Raw genomic sequence first — 16,565 nt, 5'->3', positions numbered from 1 at the left:
GTTTATTATGTACACTGGAAAAATACTGTTCTGCTGGGCGCAGTGGCATATGCTTGTTGTCTCAGCCATTCAGGAGAATGAGGAAGGAGGACTGCTTGAGCCCAGCCTGGGCAATATATCAAGATCCCATCTCTAAAAGAGAAAAAAAAATTTACACTGTCTTTGGAAGAAGCACTACACTGTTAGCCTCTGCCAACATTCCCTTAATCGTTCTGGCCTCACAGTCCCTCGGGTGCTACAATGGAACACCTCTGACAAGCAAAGAAATACAACTGAGTCAAACTGTTGCCTTAGAATAACATCCCTTTATTTTCAAGTTTATTATGTGTGTTGAATAAACTGTGCTGAAATATCCGGGGCTATTCCCAACTACTCAAATGGGACTAATAAGCTTTAATAGCAAATCAGGTATATATTTAGTTGAACACAGGAAACCTGAAAATGAAGAATTATTCTTTTCTTTATTGAAAAGGCGAACATTAATATGTACCATACAAGAAAAAGAAACTTCTCAGCTGGGCATGGTGGCTCATGCCTGTAATCCCAGCACTTTGTGAGGCCAAGGTGGGCGGATCACCTGAGGTCAGGAGTTCGAGACTAGCCTGGCCAACATGGTGAAACCCCATCTCTACCAAAAATACAAAAATTGGCTGGGCATGAGGGCATGATGGCAGGCGCCTGTAATCCCAGCTACTCGGGAGGTTGAGGCAGGAGAATCGCTTGAACCCAGGAGGCAGAGGTTGCAGTGAGCTGAGATCGTCCTATTGCACTCCAGCCTGAACGACAAGAGCGAAACTCTGTTGCAACAAATAAATTAAAAAAAAAAAGAAACTTCTCAGATTTTAAAACCAAGTAACATACAATTTAAACATCACCCCAATTTTTCTAACTCAAATATTTCATAACTACATGATACAAAAACTAAAGCTAAAATAAGATGGACATTTGGATATTTTTATGACATTAACATTTTCCCAAGAAGCAATGTTACTCCAAGAAACTGCATCAACAAAATGCTAGAACTAAAATCTGTCATTTACTCCAATGCAAATTTTTCCCATAAATAAAGACTGGTAAGTACTGAAGTGTTTAAACTACTTAATCTACAGGTGGTGGAGTAACCTAATATGAAAACAATCACAAGACAATTATAAAAAATAATCTCATGAAATCCTCATTGCTTCCAGAATAATAGCTTTTAATGTGTCCAAAAATTGTGATAAGTAGAAAATTTCCACTTAGTAAATACTGCCTGGAAAAAAAATCAAACACACTCTATATTATGGTAAAGGCAAACCTAAATGCAATTAAGACATATAAAAATGTATTCATTCTTAAGGCAGTTGAATGTTATCATAAATGAGTAAAAAATGTTGTTTAATTTATAGTTTCAACAACAATTATCAAAAAGTTTATCTTCTAAGGAAAAATAAAGTATTAAATAAAAATGACAACTGATATTGATGAAGTACTGGCTTATATCCTTGAAACTCTTAAAAATATATTCCCGTGTGTCATAAAATTATGGTCAAGTTGAAGGCTGACAAAGAAAAAGATGGCCAGATATGACATGTGTTTTCTGTCATTCTTTGTTACATGAAATTATTATTTAAAAGGTGAAATACGTAAATGAATATTTATTTTATACTTAAAAGTTCCATAACCCTTAGTTGTGTTGAAGTATTTCAGTTAGGAAGACAAGAAGAGAGAGGCGGCATCTTAAAATTGACGAAGAAAATCAACTTTACTCATTACTTGGACAAGTTGAACACTTACCATTTGATTCCTCCCTTTAAATTGAACAGTTAAATAAGAGAAAGCACATAAGAGGGCCTAATTTCAAAGCTTAAAACACACACACACACACACACACATTAAAATTGTTTAATAATTTTCTCCAAAGACAGTTTTCAAAGTAAGTGAAGAACAACTGACAGAATAGCCTCAATGCATTCTTAATACAACGTTTTCCTATTACTACATTCCTATTAACACAAAATATTTGAGATAGGTAGAGCTTTCATTCATACTGCTTTTAGGGCTTGATTAAGTTTATAGTAACAAGGAGCATTGTGAAGCTTGGAACCAAATAAAACTGACAGCAAAATAATGAAAACCTTGTGCAGATTTATATAATTTCTAGTCACAAATAAACTAATAGAACACTAGTCAGTGTTACACAATTATCATACCTCATTTACATACTATTTGAAACATGGATACTCCAAAAAGTTAAGAGCATAGTAAGTTTGTGGTCTATCTACCATCAATACTAATTTTAAAATGAAAAAATAAATAAATAAATATTCCAGCCCAGGTTTCCACAGACATTATAAAAAGATCAGAAAGCAAATATTTTAAGTTACTGTGGGTCACAAATCATTTCTAATCTTCTTCTTTCTTTTGCAATAACCCTTTAAAAACATAAACGCCATCAATATCTCTGTGGTGGAGTAATAAAAACCAGGCCGTGGTCCCAGGCTACAGCTTGCCAACTTACACTCTAGCCAAACTAATTTTATCATGATGCTTCAAGTATGCGATATACACTTTAAGAAGCTACTAGAAAAGAAGGTATATTGTCACCTAATGCTTTTCTATGAGCATAATCTTATGAAACAATAGATGATCTATTTTAGAAATGTCAGCCGGGCATGGCGGTTTACACCTGTAATCCCAGCACTTTTGGAGGCTGAGGCAGGCAGATCACTTGAGGTCAAGAGTTTGAGACCAGCCTGGCCAACATAGTGAATCCCCGTCTCTACTAAAAATACAAAAATTAGCCGGGTGTGGTGGCACGTACCTGTAATCCCAGCTACTTGGGAGACTGAGGCAGGAGAATTGCTTGAACCCTGGAGGCAGAGGTTGCAGTGAGCTGCGATCATGCCACTGCACTGCAGCCTAGTCGACAGAGCAAGACTCTGTCTCAAAAAAAAAAAAAGGTTAGTAAAAAATTAAAGACAGGAAGAGAAAACCTATAGACTAAAAGAGCCTGAATATATCAGCCAATTAGAAACCAAATGTTAAAAAAAAAAAAAAAAAAATTAAGACCTGTGCAAATCTGGGCTTTAATTAGTTAAAACGAAAGAACTGCCATTTTTAAAATATGATAAAGATTTTTTTTTAAAGTCCTCATCTTTTAGAGATACATACTGAAAATAATAAAATTATATGAAATCAGGTATTTCAAATAACATAAATTGGGAAATAAAGTGGTTATACTTAAAGATGTAAAAAATCGGCCATATGTTTATAAGTGTTATGGCTGATGATGTGTACACACTAGAATCCTTTTGTACATGTCTGAAATCTTCCAAAACAAAGATGTTTCAATATTACTATATAGTGAAAATCAGTCAAGTGGAAATGATGTACATATCAATATTTCCAATTTAATAGCATATGTTTTTAAAGATCAACTAAAATAATAGGAGAAAATATAACACCCACTTCATAAAACATAAATGTTATATTCAGAAACTAGTTTTACTTTACCACCCATGACAGGTTAAGAAAATCACTAATTTATTGGGCCGGGCGCGGTGGCTCAAGCCTGTAATCCCAGCACTTTGGGAGGCCGAGATGGGCGGATCACGAGGTCAGGAGATCGAGACTATCATGGCTAACATGGTGAAACCCCGTCTCTACTAAAAAATACAAGAAATTAGCCGGTCGAGGTGGCAGGCACCTGTAGTCCCAGCTACTCGGGAGGCTGAGGCAGGAGAATGGCGTGAACCGGGAAGGCGGAGCTTGCAGTGAGCTGAGATCCGGCCACTGCACTCCAGCCTGGGCGACAGAGCAAGACTCCGTCTCAAAAAAAAAAAAGAAAAGAAAAGAAAATCACTAATCACTAATTTATCAAACATGATGAATTTAGAAAGATTAGAAAAGACTACTGTATAAACCAAAATCTAAAGAATTCTAAATATACATCATAAACCTGAAAATATAAAATCATTTTAGTTAACTAGTAGTTTACTTACATTTTCCATGTAGTTTGGCTTAAAGCCCTCTTGCTGTGGCCTCAGTTCCTTCTGTTCTCTGTGTCAGATCATTTCTTCCTCACGCCGCCGATGCTCCTCTTCATGTCTGAAACTTTTTTAAATAAAAATTTCAGCATCGTGACATGTGAGCTGTCATTGGACATTTTATTTCATGTAAAATAAAATCATTTATGCAATCACATTATGCTAAACCTGTAATCACGACTGGCCACAGCACCCTAAATTTTACCTTCCTTCTATGTCGCTCCGAGCCTTTAATAAATCAAATAAGCCAAAGACATAAAGTAACTTAGCTAAGGTAAACCAGAAAAACAAAGTAAAATCATAACTAGGACAGTTATTTGTGTATATTCAAGAAATTGAGAGTCAAAAAAAGGCTCAAACATGTACTCTCTTACTATAAAAAGGAAAATATCTCAGCCAGCCATGGTGGCTCACACTTGTAATCCCAGCACTTTGGGAGGTCGAGGTGGGCAGACCACCTGAGGTTGGGAATTCAAGACCTGCCTGGCCAACATGGTGAAACCCCATCTCTACTAAAAATACAAAAATTAGCCAGGTGTGTTATAATCCCAGCTACTCGAGAGGCTGAGGCACCAGAATAGGTTGAACTCAGGAGGCAGAGGTTGCAGTGAGCGGAGATCGCACCGCTGCACTCCAGATGTCTCTAAAAAAAAAAAAAAAAAAGGAAAGAAAGAAAGGAAAAAGTCTGAGATCTACTGATCTATCACTGGCATTGCACAGTTCTTAAAGGTACTCAGAACATATCCAGAGATAAGTCACCTCAAAAAACCACAATGCCTAGAAAAAAATCCTATTTCCAAAAGGAAGCCTTACCAACTCTTCTCTACCCATTTTCATCAACCCACTAAAAGAAATCCCCTGAAGCAGGTGTCAGCCCACAATCTGTTTTTAGAAATTAAGTGTTATAGCATAAACATGTACATTACTGTCTATAGTTACTTTGGGGCTAAAGCAGTGAGTAGCTGAGACAGAGGCAATCTAACCTACAAAGCCTGAAATATTTAATATCTAGTTCCAGGAAAAGTTTGCTGATCCCTGCACTACAGGTGTCTTCAAAGGAAAATCACTACCTACATATAGCAGGATTACGATTAAATCAGTAATGAAGTTATAAATGATTAAGAGGAAAAACCTATATAGTAATATTGAAGTAACAGACTCACATTATATTGGCATTTAAACCAATGCAAATTCAAATATACACAGGTTGAGTTTTCCCAATCCAAAAATCTGAAAGCATTTCTGAATCTTTCTAAATCTGAAATGCTCCAAAATCTGGATTTTTTGGGTTTTTTTTTTTTTTGAGACGGGGTCTTACTCTGTCACCCATGCTGGAGTACAGTGTCCCAATCTCAGCTTGGCTCACTGCAGCCTTGAGCTCCCAGGCTCAAGCAATCCTCCAACCTTAGCCTCCCAAGCAGCTGGGACTACAGGCACGTGCTACTACGTGCAGCTAACTTTTTGTACTTTTGTAGAGACAGGGTAATACCATGTTGCCCAGACTGGTCTTAAACTCCTGGGCTCAAGTGATCTGCCCACCTCAACCTCCGAAAGTGCTGGGATTACAGGTGTGAGCCCCCACGCCCCGGCTGGAACTTCTTGATAGCCAACGGGATGTTTAAAAAATTGCTCATTGGAGCATTTCAGATTTAGGATGTTTACCTGGTAAACACAATGCAAATACTGAAAATGTGAAAAAATCCAAAATGCTTCTTCCGGTGTTAAACATTTCCCATAATGGATCTTCAATATGTATGCCCACCCACCAATAAAACTGTAACAGTAATTTAAATAGTGAAGGACCTAAAAGGACCTAATGAAGATGCCCCTTTATTAGGGCTCGTTTTCCAGTACATTCTCTTGTAGCGCACTTTTCCTACATTTAGAATTGCAACTTCTCGAATTTCAAGATACCTTGTTCTTATTAGTTGCATAACACTCCTGCTAAATCTGAGTCCACTGATTAAAAGATATGGTGATTTCTTCCACTGCCAGAGAAAAAATTCAGAACTTCATGTCAGACCACATGAACAAAAATATTCCTAAGGGATTTCAAGCAAAATCTGGACTATTTTAAGACTGTTGTCTTGCTCTCTAAAATATAACTCTTATTATAATCCTTAATAATCTTCAAGTAAATTGGTTAATCCTTTTCCTGGATATTAACACATTTCATACATTTTACAGTGAAGAAAATACTTCACATTCATGGGTGGGGATGGGGACGGGAAGATCCAATAAGGCCAAATGTGTTGAAATTCAGTTTTTCTCATTTTAAAAAGGGTCAATATACTCACAGTATACTAATACTACTTATAAAAAGGATCAATATACTAATAATATACTAATACTACTTATATGCTCAGTGGGATCTGGGGCAGCACCCCACAATCATCCCACATTAATATTTCTGCAGTAAGATAAAATATTCACACTCTGGAGATAATAAAGGTTTCACATAACAGGAGTTCAGATCAACCTTTGCCAGCAAATGGATTCACATCAGATTGCCACTTGAATAAGGATACATAGAAAAACTTTTGGCCGGGTGTGGTGGCTCACGCCTGTAATCCCAGCACTTTGGGAGGCCAAGTCAGGTGGATCACCTGAGGTAAGGAGTTCAAGACCAGCCTGAGCAACATGGTGAAACCCTGTCTCTACTAAAAATACAAAAATTAGCTGGGCACAGTGGTGTGTGCCTGTAATCCCAGCTACCGGGGAGGCTGAGGCAGGAGAATCGCTTGAGCCCAGGAGGCGGAGGTTGCAGAGAGCTGAGACTGTGCCACTGCACTCCAGCTTGCACAACACAGCGAGACTCCACTTAAAAAAAAAAAGAAAAAAGAAAACAAAAAAAATCTTTTTAGTCTCAGAGCTTCTGAATTGCAAAGACAATATTGTAGACACAATGATCTTGTTGGGGGCCAACTTCTCCCACATAATTTTAAACAAACAAACCCATTTCCCATAAACAGAAATATATGCACAAATGTGCAGGGACATATGTATACAGAGATATATACTGTAGCATTATTTATAAAAGCCAAAGGTCAAGGACACATTAATCAGTTATAAGTGGGAGACAAGGTTCACTGACACCAAGGAACACATCTGTTGCAGAGGTAGATTACTATCTACTGGCATGAAAGCATGTCTGCGATGCAAATGTCAGGAAAAAGGCTTATCTGGCTTGTTAACAAAGCTATCTTACTTCGTAGCAGCCTCAGCCAGATAAATCTCTTCAGTTTGTGACAATTGTCTTCATTTGCTCCATCTTGCAAATATATATGAGTTCCTAGACATAATCTTTTTTTCTTTCCTTTATACATACTGCAAGTAAAAGAATGGTATTCCTATTACTGCTTTTAACAATCATTTTTATGGCCGAACTTGGTGGTTCACACCTGTAATCCCAGCATTTTCAGAGGCGGAGGCAGAAGTGAAGGTGGGAGGATCACTTGAGTGACAGCCTCTCTCCACAAAAAATAGAATATTAGCCAGGGCCATGCACGGTGGCTCATGTCTGTAATCCTAACACTTTGGGAGGCCAAGGCAGGCAGATCACTTGAGGGCAGGAGTTCAAGACCAACATGGCCCACATGGTGAAACCCCATCTCTACTAAAAATACAAAAAAATTACCCAGGCGTGTTGGCGTGTGCCTGTAATCCCAGTTACTCAGGAGGTGGAGGCAGGAGAATTGCTGGAACCCAGGAGGTGGAGGTTGCAGTGAGCTGAGATCATGTCACTGTACTCCAGCCTGGGCGACAGAGCAGGGCTCTGTCTTTCTCTCTCTCTCTCTCTCTCTCTCTCTCTCTATATATATATATATATATATGCCAGGCATGGTGGCACAGGCTTGTAGTCCCTGCTACTAGGGAGGCTAAGGTGGGAGGATCACTTGAGCCCCAGAAGTTGAGACTGTGGGAGCCGTGATCACACCACTGCACTCCACTCTGGGTGACAGAGTGAGATTCTGTCTAAAAATAAAATAAAAATCATTTTTATAACCAGAGAAGAGGGTATGAAAAAGTTTATACCACATTGGAAATGATGAGGGGAACAGGAGCATTGCCCTTGCAATTATACCACACAGATGATCCTATAAGCTAAATTTAATGACAGCAGATGGAAACATTCCTGTTGTCCATGTATGTTGGCTTTCAATTATTTCTACTCCATAAATGCTTTAATGACCACCTTTATAATTATATAAATTACCTCTTCGGGACAAGGATTATTACTTCCTAGGTTATATTCACAAATGGAACTACTAAGGAGAGGAGAACTAATAATTATTACAAATTTTAACATCCTTCACACTACATTTAATTGGAAACTAATAAAATTTCAATTTTACAATTTGTTTTATTTTGAGGCCCATTAATTATTATCAGGTCTCAAATACTTTTGCAGGATTCTGAAAGATGCCTACTGGATAAAACTTCCTCGCTGTTATTGTTCGGCACTATGGCTCCACATCCGACACAGAGTCCAAGACATAAGAAGGGCGTTATAATAATTTGCTAAATGACTTAAGAAAGGAAGTGGGGGCCAGGCGCACTGGCTCACGCCTGTAATCCCAGCACTTTGGGAGGCCAAGGCAGGCGGATCACCTGAGGTCAGGAGTTCAAGACCAGCCTGGCCAACATGGTGAAATCCCGTCTCTACTAAAAATACAAAAATTAGCCAGGCGTGGTGGCAGGCGCCTGTAATCCCAGCTACTTGGGAGGGTAAGGCAGGAGAATCTCTTGAACCTGGGAGGCAGAGGTTGCAGTGAGCCGAGATTACGCCACTGCACTCAAGCCTGGGTGACACAGAAAGACTCCTTATCAAAAACAACAACAACAAAAATTAGCCGGCGTGGTGGTGGACACCTGTAATTCCAGCTACTCAGGAGGCTGAGGCAGGAGAATTGCTTGAACGTGGGAAGCGGAGACTGCAGGGAACTGAGATGGCGCCACTGCAGTCCAGTCTGGGTGACAGAGTGAGACTCCGTCTCAAAAAAAAAAAGAAAAGAAAGGAAGGAAGTGGGGCCGGGTGCGGTGGCTCACGCCTGTAATCCCAGCACTTTGGGAGGCCAAGGTGGGCTGATCATCCGAGGTCAAGGGTTTGAGACCAACTTGGCCAACATGGTAAAGCCACGTCTCTACTGAAAATACAAGAATTAGCCAGGCATGGTGGTGGGCGCCTGTAATCCCAGCTACTCAGAGGCTGAAGCAGGAGAATCATTTGGACCCAAGAGGCAGAGGTTGCAGTGAGCAGAGATCGTGCCACCGCACTCCAGCCTGGGTGACAAGAACGAAACTCTGTCTCAAGAAAAAAACAAAAACAAAAAACAAAAGGAAGTGGGTAGGTGAGTAAATGGGTAGAAAGAGAGAAAGAGAAGGAATGAAGGAATAAGTGAATGAACAAAACAAAGGAATAACTACTAAGTGGTCAAGTCACAGGCTGAACCAGTTCATGTAAGCCCTTCATCCGGGTCTTCCTTCAGTATCTGCCACAGCCTCTGAAGAATTAAGTTACCTATGAAAAACCAAATAATTTATTTATAGCATTGAAAGCAAAACCAGAAACTTGTATACTCCAAATACATTTCTCTCAAAATGTACTGTCCTAGGCCAAGTTTTCTATCTTCCAACTAAAGTAAAACGCAAAGGCAGAGCTCAGATTATTTGACTTGTTAACAATTAAAGCTATCTTACCTCGTAGCAGCCTCAGCCGGATAAATCTCTTCAGTTTAATTGTGACAATTTTCTTCATTTGCTCCATCTTGCAAATATATATGAGTCCCTAGACATAATCTTTTTTCTTTCCTTTATACATACTGCAAAACTACTCAATTTTAAGGCAAGTTGTTCACACGTCTTAAATCAAGATTCTTACAGTTAATTTCAAAAGAAACTCCCCAGCCACCAGGCAACACTAAGATGGTAACAGATTTATCACTGCCTGTATTTACTAGAATTTAGCCAAACATAAAGGTTACTCATCAAATTATCACCTCATATGGAAATATTGTCAGTTAATTGAATTTTAAATTGAATCTGATGCCCTGGTATACTGAGATTGCATAATAAAAAAATCATGCAATAAAAAATTACCAAGTATGCAATAAGCATTCCATATCTCAGCCTATGGTTAAATCAGCAACCTATCCTCTACATGCCTCACGAGCTTCCCCTAATATTAACCTCTTGTATAACCATAGTATAAAATTATGAAAACCAGGAATGAATACTGGCACCATATTATAATTAACTACAGACATTATTAAAATTTCACCACTTTCCCCACTAATCTTTTTTTTTTTTTAAAGAGACAGGGCCTCACTATGTTTTTTCTTTGTGTTTGTTTATTTGTTTTACGAGACAGGTTCTTGCCATGTTTCCCAGGCTGGAGTGTAGTGGCTATTCACATGCACTATCCCACTACTAATCAGCACGGAGTTTTTACCTACTCCATTTCTGACCTGGGCCGGTTCACCCCTCCTGAGGTAACCTGGTAGTCCCCTGCTCCCAGAAGGTCACCAAATTGGTGCCAAACTTAATGCAGACATCCAATCGACATAGTGCATTACAGCCCAGAACTCCTGGGTTCAAGCCATCTGCCCACCTCAGCCTCCTAAGGAGCTGGGACTACAGGCCCACTAACACCTTTCTTCTGTTCCAAGAACTTATCCAGAATCCCACATTGCATTTAGTTGTTATTTCTCCTTAGTCTCCACCAGTCTAACAGTTCAGTCTTTCTATCTTTCATGAACCTGACACTATTAAAGAGAACTGATGATTATTTTGTAGAATGTCCTTGAATTTGGGTTTGTCTGGTATTTTCTCATGACTGGAATGATTATACGTATCTGGCAAAAATATCACAGAAATGTGTTATATCCCATTCAGTGAATCGTATCAAGGGGCTCCTGATGTCAACTGTCTTATTACAGGTGATACGAAATTTAGTGTTTGGTTATGGTGGTGTCTACTGGGTTTCTCCACTTTAATATTTTTTCCATTTGTACTTAATACAAATTTGCGACTATGCAAAAACCCTGTTTCTCAAGTTTCTGCCCACTAACTTTGGCATCCATCAAAAAAGCTTGTCTGTAACAATTATTATTAAAAATCGAGGCACCAGCTATGTTCATTGTTACTAAAGCATCACTGCTTCTAGGGCCTCTCAGTAGAAAAAGCCACAGAATGCAGCACATGGGGCAGGCATGGTGGCACATGCCTGTAATATCAGTGCTTTGGGAGGCTGAGGTGGGAAGGATCACTTGAGGCCAGGAGTTTGATACCAGCCTAAGCAACATAGCATAATCCCATCTCTACAAAAAAATAAAAATTAAAAATTAGCTGGGTGTGGTGGTGCACACCTATAGTCCCAGCTACTTGGGAGGCTGAGGCAGGATTGTTTGAGGTCAGGAGTTTGAGGTTACAGTCAGCTATGATTGCGACACTGCACTTCAGCCTGAGTGACAGGACAAGACCTTGTCTCTTAAAAGAAATATTTTTTAAAAAAATTAAAAATAAAATACAGTATATGTATACATATTAACCCATATATAAACACACATCCATATTTCTGTATGTATTTGTCAATATTAAACACCACAGAGTTCATACCTCTGATTCAAATCACACTCACGCAGGATTTTAATTTTAGCCGTTCATCTTTCTCTAATAATGAGAAACCTGAGTCTCATTATCCCCAATATACAGTCATACCTTGGTATGTGCAGGGGATTGGTTCCAGAACCTCTCCCAAATATCAGAATCCACTGATGCTCAAGTCCCTGACATATGGTGTAGTATTCGCATATAACCTATGCATATCCTCCTACACACTTAAAAGCATCTCTACTTATAATACCTAATACAATGTAAAGACTATGTAAACAGTTGTTATACTGCACTGTTTACAGAGAATGACAAGTAAAAAAAAGTCCTCCTACACACTTAAAAGCACCTCTAGATTACTCATAATACATAATACAATGTAAAGGCTGTGTAAATAGTTGTTATACTGCACTGTTGAGAGAATGACAAGTTTAAAAAGTCTGTTCATGTTTAGTATATACACAGTTTTCCCCCAGATATTATCAATCCACAGTTGGCTGAATCCATAGATGTAGAACCCACAGATACAAAAGACTGTATGTACTAATCTGTTCATGTAAAAAGTATACACACAAAGTAGTTTCAGAACTACTAGCCCATACGCCTAAGTAGCTTACAGAATTTCTGTATGGTTTTTATCATTAGTATTACGATATCCAGTCAAGATTCTATTTTCCAGTTATTTAGGTTCCTTGTTTCCTTCCCTATCCCCTTTCTTTCTTTCTTTCTTTTTTTTTTTTTGTTTTTTTTTTGGTTTTTTTGGTTTTTTTGGTTTTTTTTTGAGACAGAGTCTAGCTCCGTCATCCAGGCTGGAGTGCAGTGGCGCGATCTCGGCTCACTGCAACTTCCGCCTCCCGGGTTAAAGCGATTCTCCTGCCTCAGCCCTCTGCATGTGCTGGGACTACAGGCACATGAAACCACACCCAGCTAATTTTTTTTTGTATTTTTAGTACAGATGGGGTTTCACCATGTTGGCCAGAATGGTCTCAATCTCTTGAGCTCATGATCTGCCCGCCTCAGCCTCCCAAAGTGCTGGGATTACAGACGTGAGCCACCGTGCCCAGCCTCTTCCCTATCCCCTTTCAATGTGATGATGTTATTCATTTGTAAGACAATTAGGTTAATTTGTTGTATTTTTGTATCCTATTTTGGAATCCACCCTTCATATTCTGTTTGGCTTAATGATTTATATTTTGCTTACATGAGGGGTAGGTACAATTTCAAAAAGTCTAGCTGTCATCTCTAAGTTTTAAGAAGAAAAAGCTGGATTCAGGTAAGACTTTATGTTAGGGGAGAGGAGGTTTCCTTGTCTTTGTTAAAAGTAGAAAAGAACTGGCCGGGCGTGGTGACTCATGCCTGTAATCCCAGCACTTTGGGAGGCTGAGGCAGGTAGATCACCTGAGGTTGGGAGTTCAAGACCAGCCTGGCCAACATGGTGAAGCCCTATCTTTACTGAAAATACAAAATTAAGTGGGCATGGTGGTGCATGCCTAAAATCCCAGCTACTCAGGAGGCTGAGGCAGGAGAATCACTTGAACCCAGGAGGAAGAGGTTACAGTGAGCCAAGATCGTACCACTTGCACTCCAGCCTGGGCAACAAGAGCAAAACTCCGTCTCCAGAAAAAAAAAAAAAAAAAAAAAAAAATTGGTAGAAGAGATTCGAACATGTCTATATAACAAGGAAAAAGAAAGAAGTTTTGGTGGGCGTGGTGGCCCACGCCTGTAATACCAGCACTTTGGGAGGCTGAGGCGGACAGATCACGAGGTCAGGAGATTGAGACCATCCTGGCTAACATGGTAAAACTCCATCTCTATTAAAAATACAAAAAATTAGCCAGGCATGGTGTTGGGCGCCTGTAGTCCTAGCTACTTGGAAGGCTAAGGCAGGAGAATGGCGTGAACCCAGGAGGCAGAGGTTGCAGTGAGCTGAGATTGCGCCACTGCACTCCAGCCTGGGTGACAGAGTGAGACTCCGTCTCCAAAAAAAAAAAAAGAAAGAGGTTTTTAAAAAGGTTCCTGAGGAAGGCACATTCATGATGTTGAGAGTTGTAAAAAACAGTGGTTCTTAAGCTTTCAGATATATCTGAATGCTGGAGGATTCCAGGTGGCTGGGCCTCACCACTGTTGTTTATCATTCAGTAGTTCTGCAGGGAGGCTTGAGACTATATTCCTAACAGTTCCCTAAGTGAAATGCTAATGCTGTCTGTCCAGGGAATTTGATTTAAGAATGAATTGGGTAGAGCAAAATCATATAGAAATATTTATAAATTGATAAACTCGGGTACAAAGTTTGAAAAAAATACATCAAAATATACAGAATATCACCTATTTGCTGACCAGAGAAACTTCAAATTTGTTCACGGTTTTTCACTTTTTTCTTTACTTTTACTTCCCCATGAATACCTTATTTTCTTACCACAAGCACTTTATATTTTTAAAACAAATATTATTTTCAAAAACAGATTTCTAACTTTGCTTCATCTATCATAGCTTTGTTCATAATATTTCCTAACTAGTATGATTTTTGAACCTTTTAAGAGTAATGTTTATACCATTATATTTTGCAATTAAATACCACAGGCACAAGGTAAGCTGTCAGTGTGGGTTTATACATCTTGAACTAACCATTCTCCCAAACATCCTTACTGAAACCTAAAAGATTTTAAGCTGACCATCATGATTATCTATTATGTACTGAGATTTTAAATGCCCATAACCCCTTTTAGCACAGAGTCAACTTCCAGAAATTTTTTTTTTTTGAGATGGAGTCTCGCTCTGTAGCTCTGGAGTACAGTGGCAAGATCTCAGATCACTGCAACCTCCGCCTCCCGGGTTCAAGTGATTCTCCTGCCTCAGCCTCCTGAGTAAACAAGATTACAGGCGTGTGCCACCACAGCTGGCTAATTTTTTAGTTTTAGTAGAGACAGGGTTTCACCATGTTGGCCAGGCTGGTCTCGAACTCCTGACCTCATGTGATCTGCCCACCTCAGCCTCCCAAAGTGCTGGAATTACAGGCATGAGCCATCACCCCTAGCCTCAGAAATCTTGTTTAAACATTATCAGAAGCATAAAGATACATAAAGATATTCATAGTAGAGTTATAAACATAAAAAAATAAAAACTAAGAGCAATGCAAATATATCCATCTCCGGAAAAGTTGATATTCACAGCATATTCTTACAATAAATTACATATAATAATACCTAAAACCCTTGCTTAACTTCAAAGTGCCCTTAACCAGTTAAAAAATACTAACAATAGCAAAGAATTATGCTACATTATGAAGTAATTCACTGTGTGTGGTTAAAATGGGCAATTTTTCTATTTTTCCCATGATACTCAACTTATACAACTTGTAACAGGTGGTGGGGAGTTTTTATTAATAAGACGTACAATTCATGTTTCTTACACTGATCTTCTTTTACCTTAGTTGTATTTGCTTCTGTTTTTGCAACTCCTGGTTTCAGAGTTCTTCCAAGCGTCTGAGTTCTTCTTGACGCCTCATTAGTTCTATAAAATAATGACTGCACATTAATATTTTTAGTTCCCCTTTCTATATTTTTATACCAATAAGCATAGAACTTCTCTATCACTGGCAATATATTGGTATATTACTCATTTTATAATAAATTGTAAGCTGGATAATTAATCAAATAAATATCCTTTCTGAGCACGTATCTTCATGTATATAAAAAAGAGTATTCAAGTTCATTCTTGGCCAGGTGCGGAGGCCCACGCCTGTAATTCCAATACTTTGGGAGGCCAAGAGAGGCAGATCACTCGAGGCCAGGAGCTCGAGACCAGCCTGGCTAACAAGGCAAAACCCCAATGCTACCAAAACTGCAAAAATTAGTTGGGCATGGTGGCATGCGCCTGTAGTCCCAGCTACTCAGAAGGCTGAGCCTTGAACCCGGGAGATGGAGGATGCAGTGAGTCGAGACTGTGCCACTGCACTCCAGCCTGAATGACAGGGCAAGACTCCATCACAAAAACAAGTTCATTCTTGTTGGGGAAAAAAGCATAATAAACTCTTGGCTGGGCGCGGTGGCTCACGCCTATATCCCAACACTTTGGGAGGCCCAGGTGGGCAACACAGTGGGTTGCATAGCAGAACTGTCTCTAAAATAAAATGCAACAGAGCAAATGCAACAGAGTGAGTTGACTCCATCTCAAAAAATACAAATAAATGAACAAAAATTCATCTTTATGTCAAGAAACTAAAATACGCTGGCTTGTGCCTGTAATCCCAGCACTTTGGGAGGCCGAGGTAGGCAGATCACTTCGGCTGAGGAGTTCGAGACCAGCCTGAGTAACACGGTGAAACCCTGTCTACAAAAAGCACAAAAATTAGGGCCAGATGTGGTGCCTCACAGCTGTAATCCTAACACTTTGGGAGGCCAAGGCTGAGGTGGGGGGTTCGAGACTAGCCTGGCCAACATGGCGAAACCCCATCTCTACTAAAAATACAAAAATTAGCTGGGTATGGAGGTGCATGCCTTAATTCCAGCTACTCAGGAGATTGAGACAGGAGAATCACTTGAATATGGGAGGCAGAGATTGCAGTGAGCCAAGATCGCACCACTGCACTCCAGCCTGTCCGACAGAGTGAGACTCTGTCTCTAAATAAATAAATATATAAATAAATAAAATAATAATTGGCGAGCATGGTGGACTACGCCTGTAGTCCCAGCTACTTGGGCAGCTAAAGTGCAGGAGAATCTCTTGAGCCCAGGAGGCGAAGGTTGCAGTGAGCCAAGATTGCGTCACTGCACTCCAGCTTGGGTTGCATAGCAGAACTGTCTTTAAAATAAAACAAAATAACAAATTGTAATTGTTTTCAGCAGCAAATGCAAAGCCCAAACACATGCCTTCAGAGACACCAGCAGAGAGTACTTAAGAACCAGACCAAACAGGAGTCATGACATA

The 16,565-nt window shown here is 39.4% G+C and overlaps 1 long non-coding RNA gene across 1 annotated transcript in view; it reads right to left on the bottom strand.

Moving 5' to 3' along the window:
• Positions 1-298: 298 nt before the first annotated feature.
• Positions 299-16,565, bottom strand: part of LOC107131006 (uncharacterized) — a 30,466-nt gene continuing 14,199 nt past the window's right edge. Inside the window, exons 2-4 of the long non-coding RNA XR_001493930.3 lie at positions 15,065-15,149; positions 3,984-4,095; positions 299-797 (exon numbers count right to left, since the gene is read on the bottom strand). This is a non-coding gene — a long non-coding RNA (uncharacterized lncRNA). The remainder of the gene's footprint in view (positions 798-3,983; positions 4,096-15,064; positions 15,150-16,565) is intronic.

Source organism: Macaca fascicularis, chromosome 10, assembly GCF_037993035.2.
Source record: "Macaca fascicularis isolate 582-1 chromosome 10, T2T-MFA8v1.1".
Classification (NCBI taxonomy): Eukaryota; Metazoa; Chordata; class Mammalia; order Primates; family Cercopithecidae; genus Macaca; species Macaca fascicularis.
Note: the sequence above shows the minus strand (reverse complement) of the source record. Positions and strands in the feature narration are given on the sequence as shown.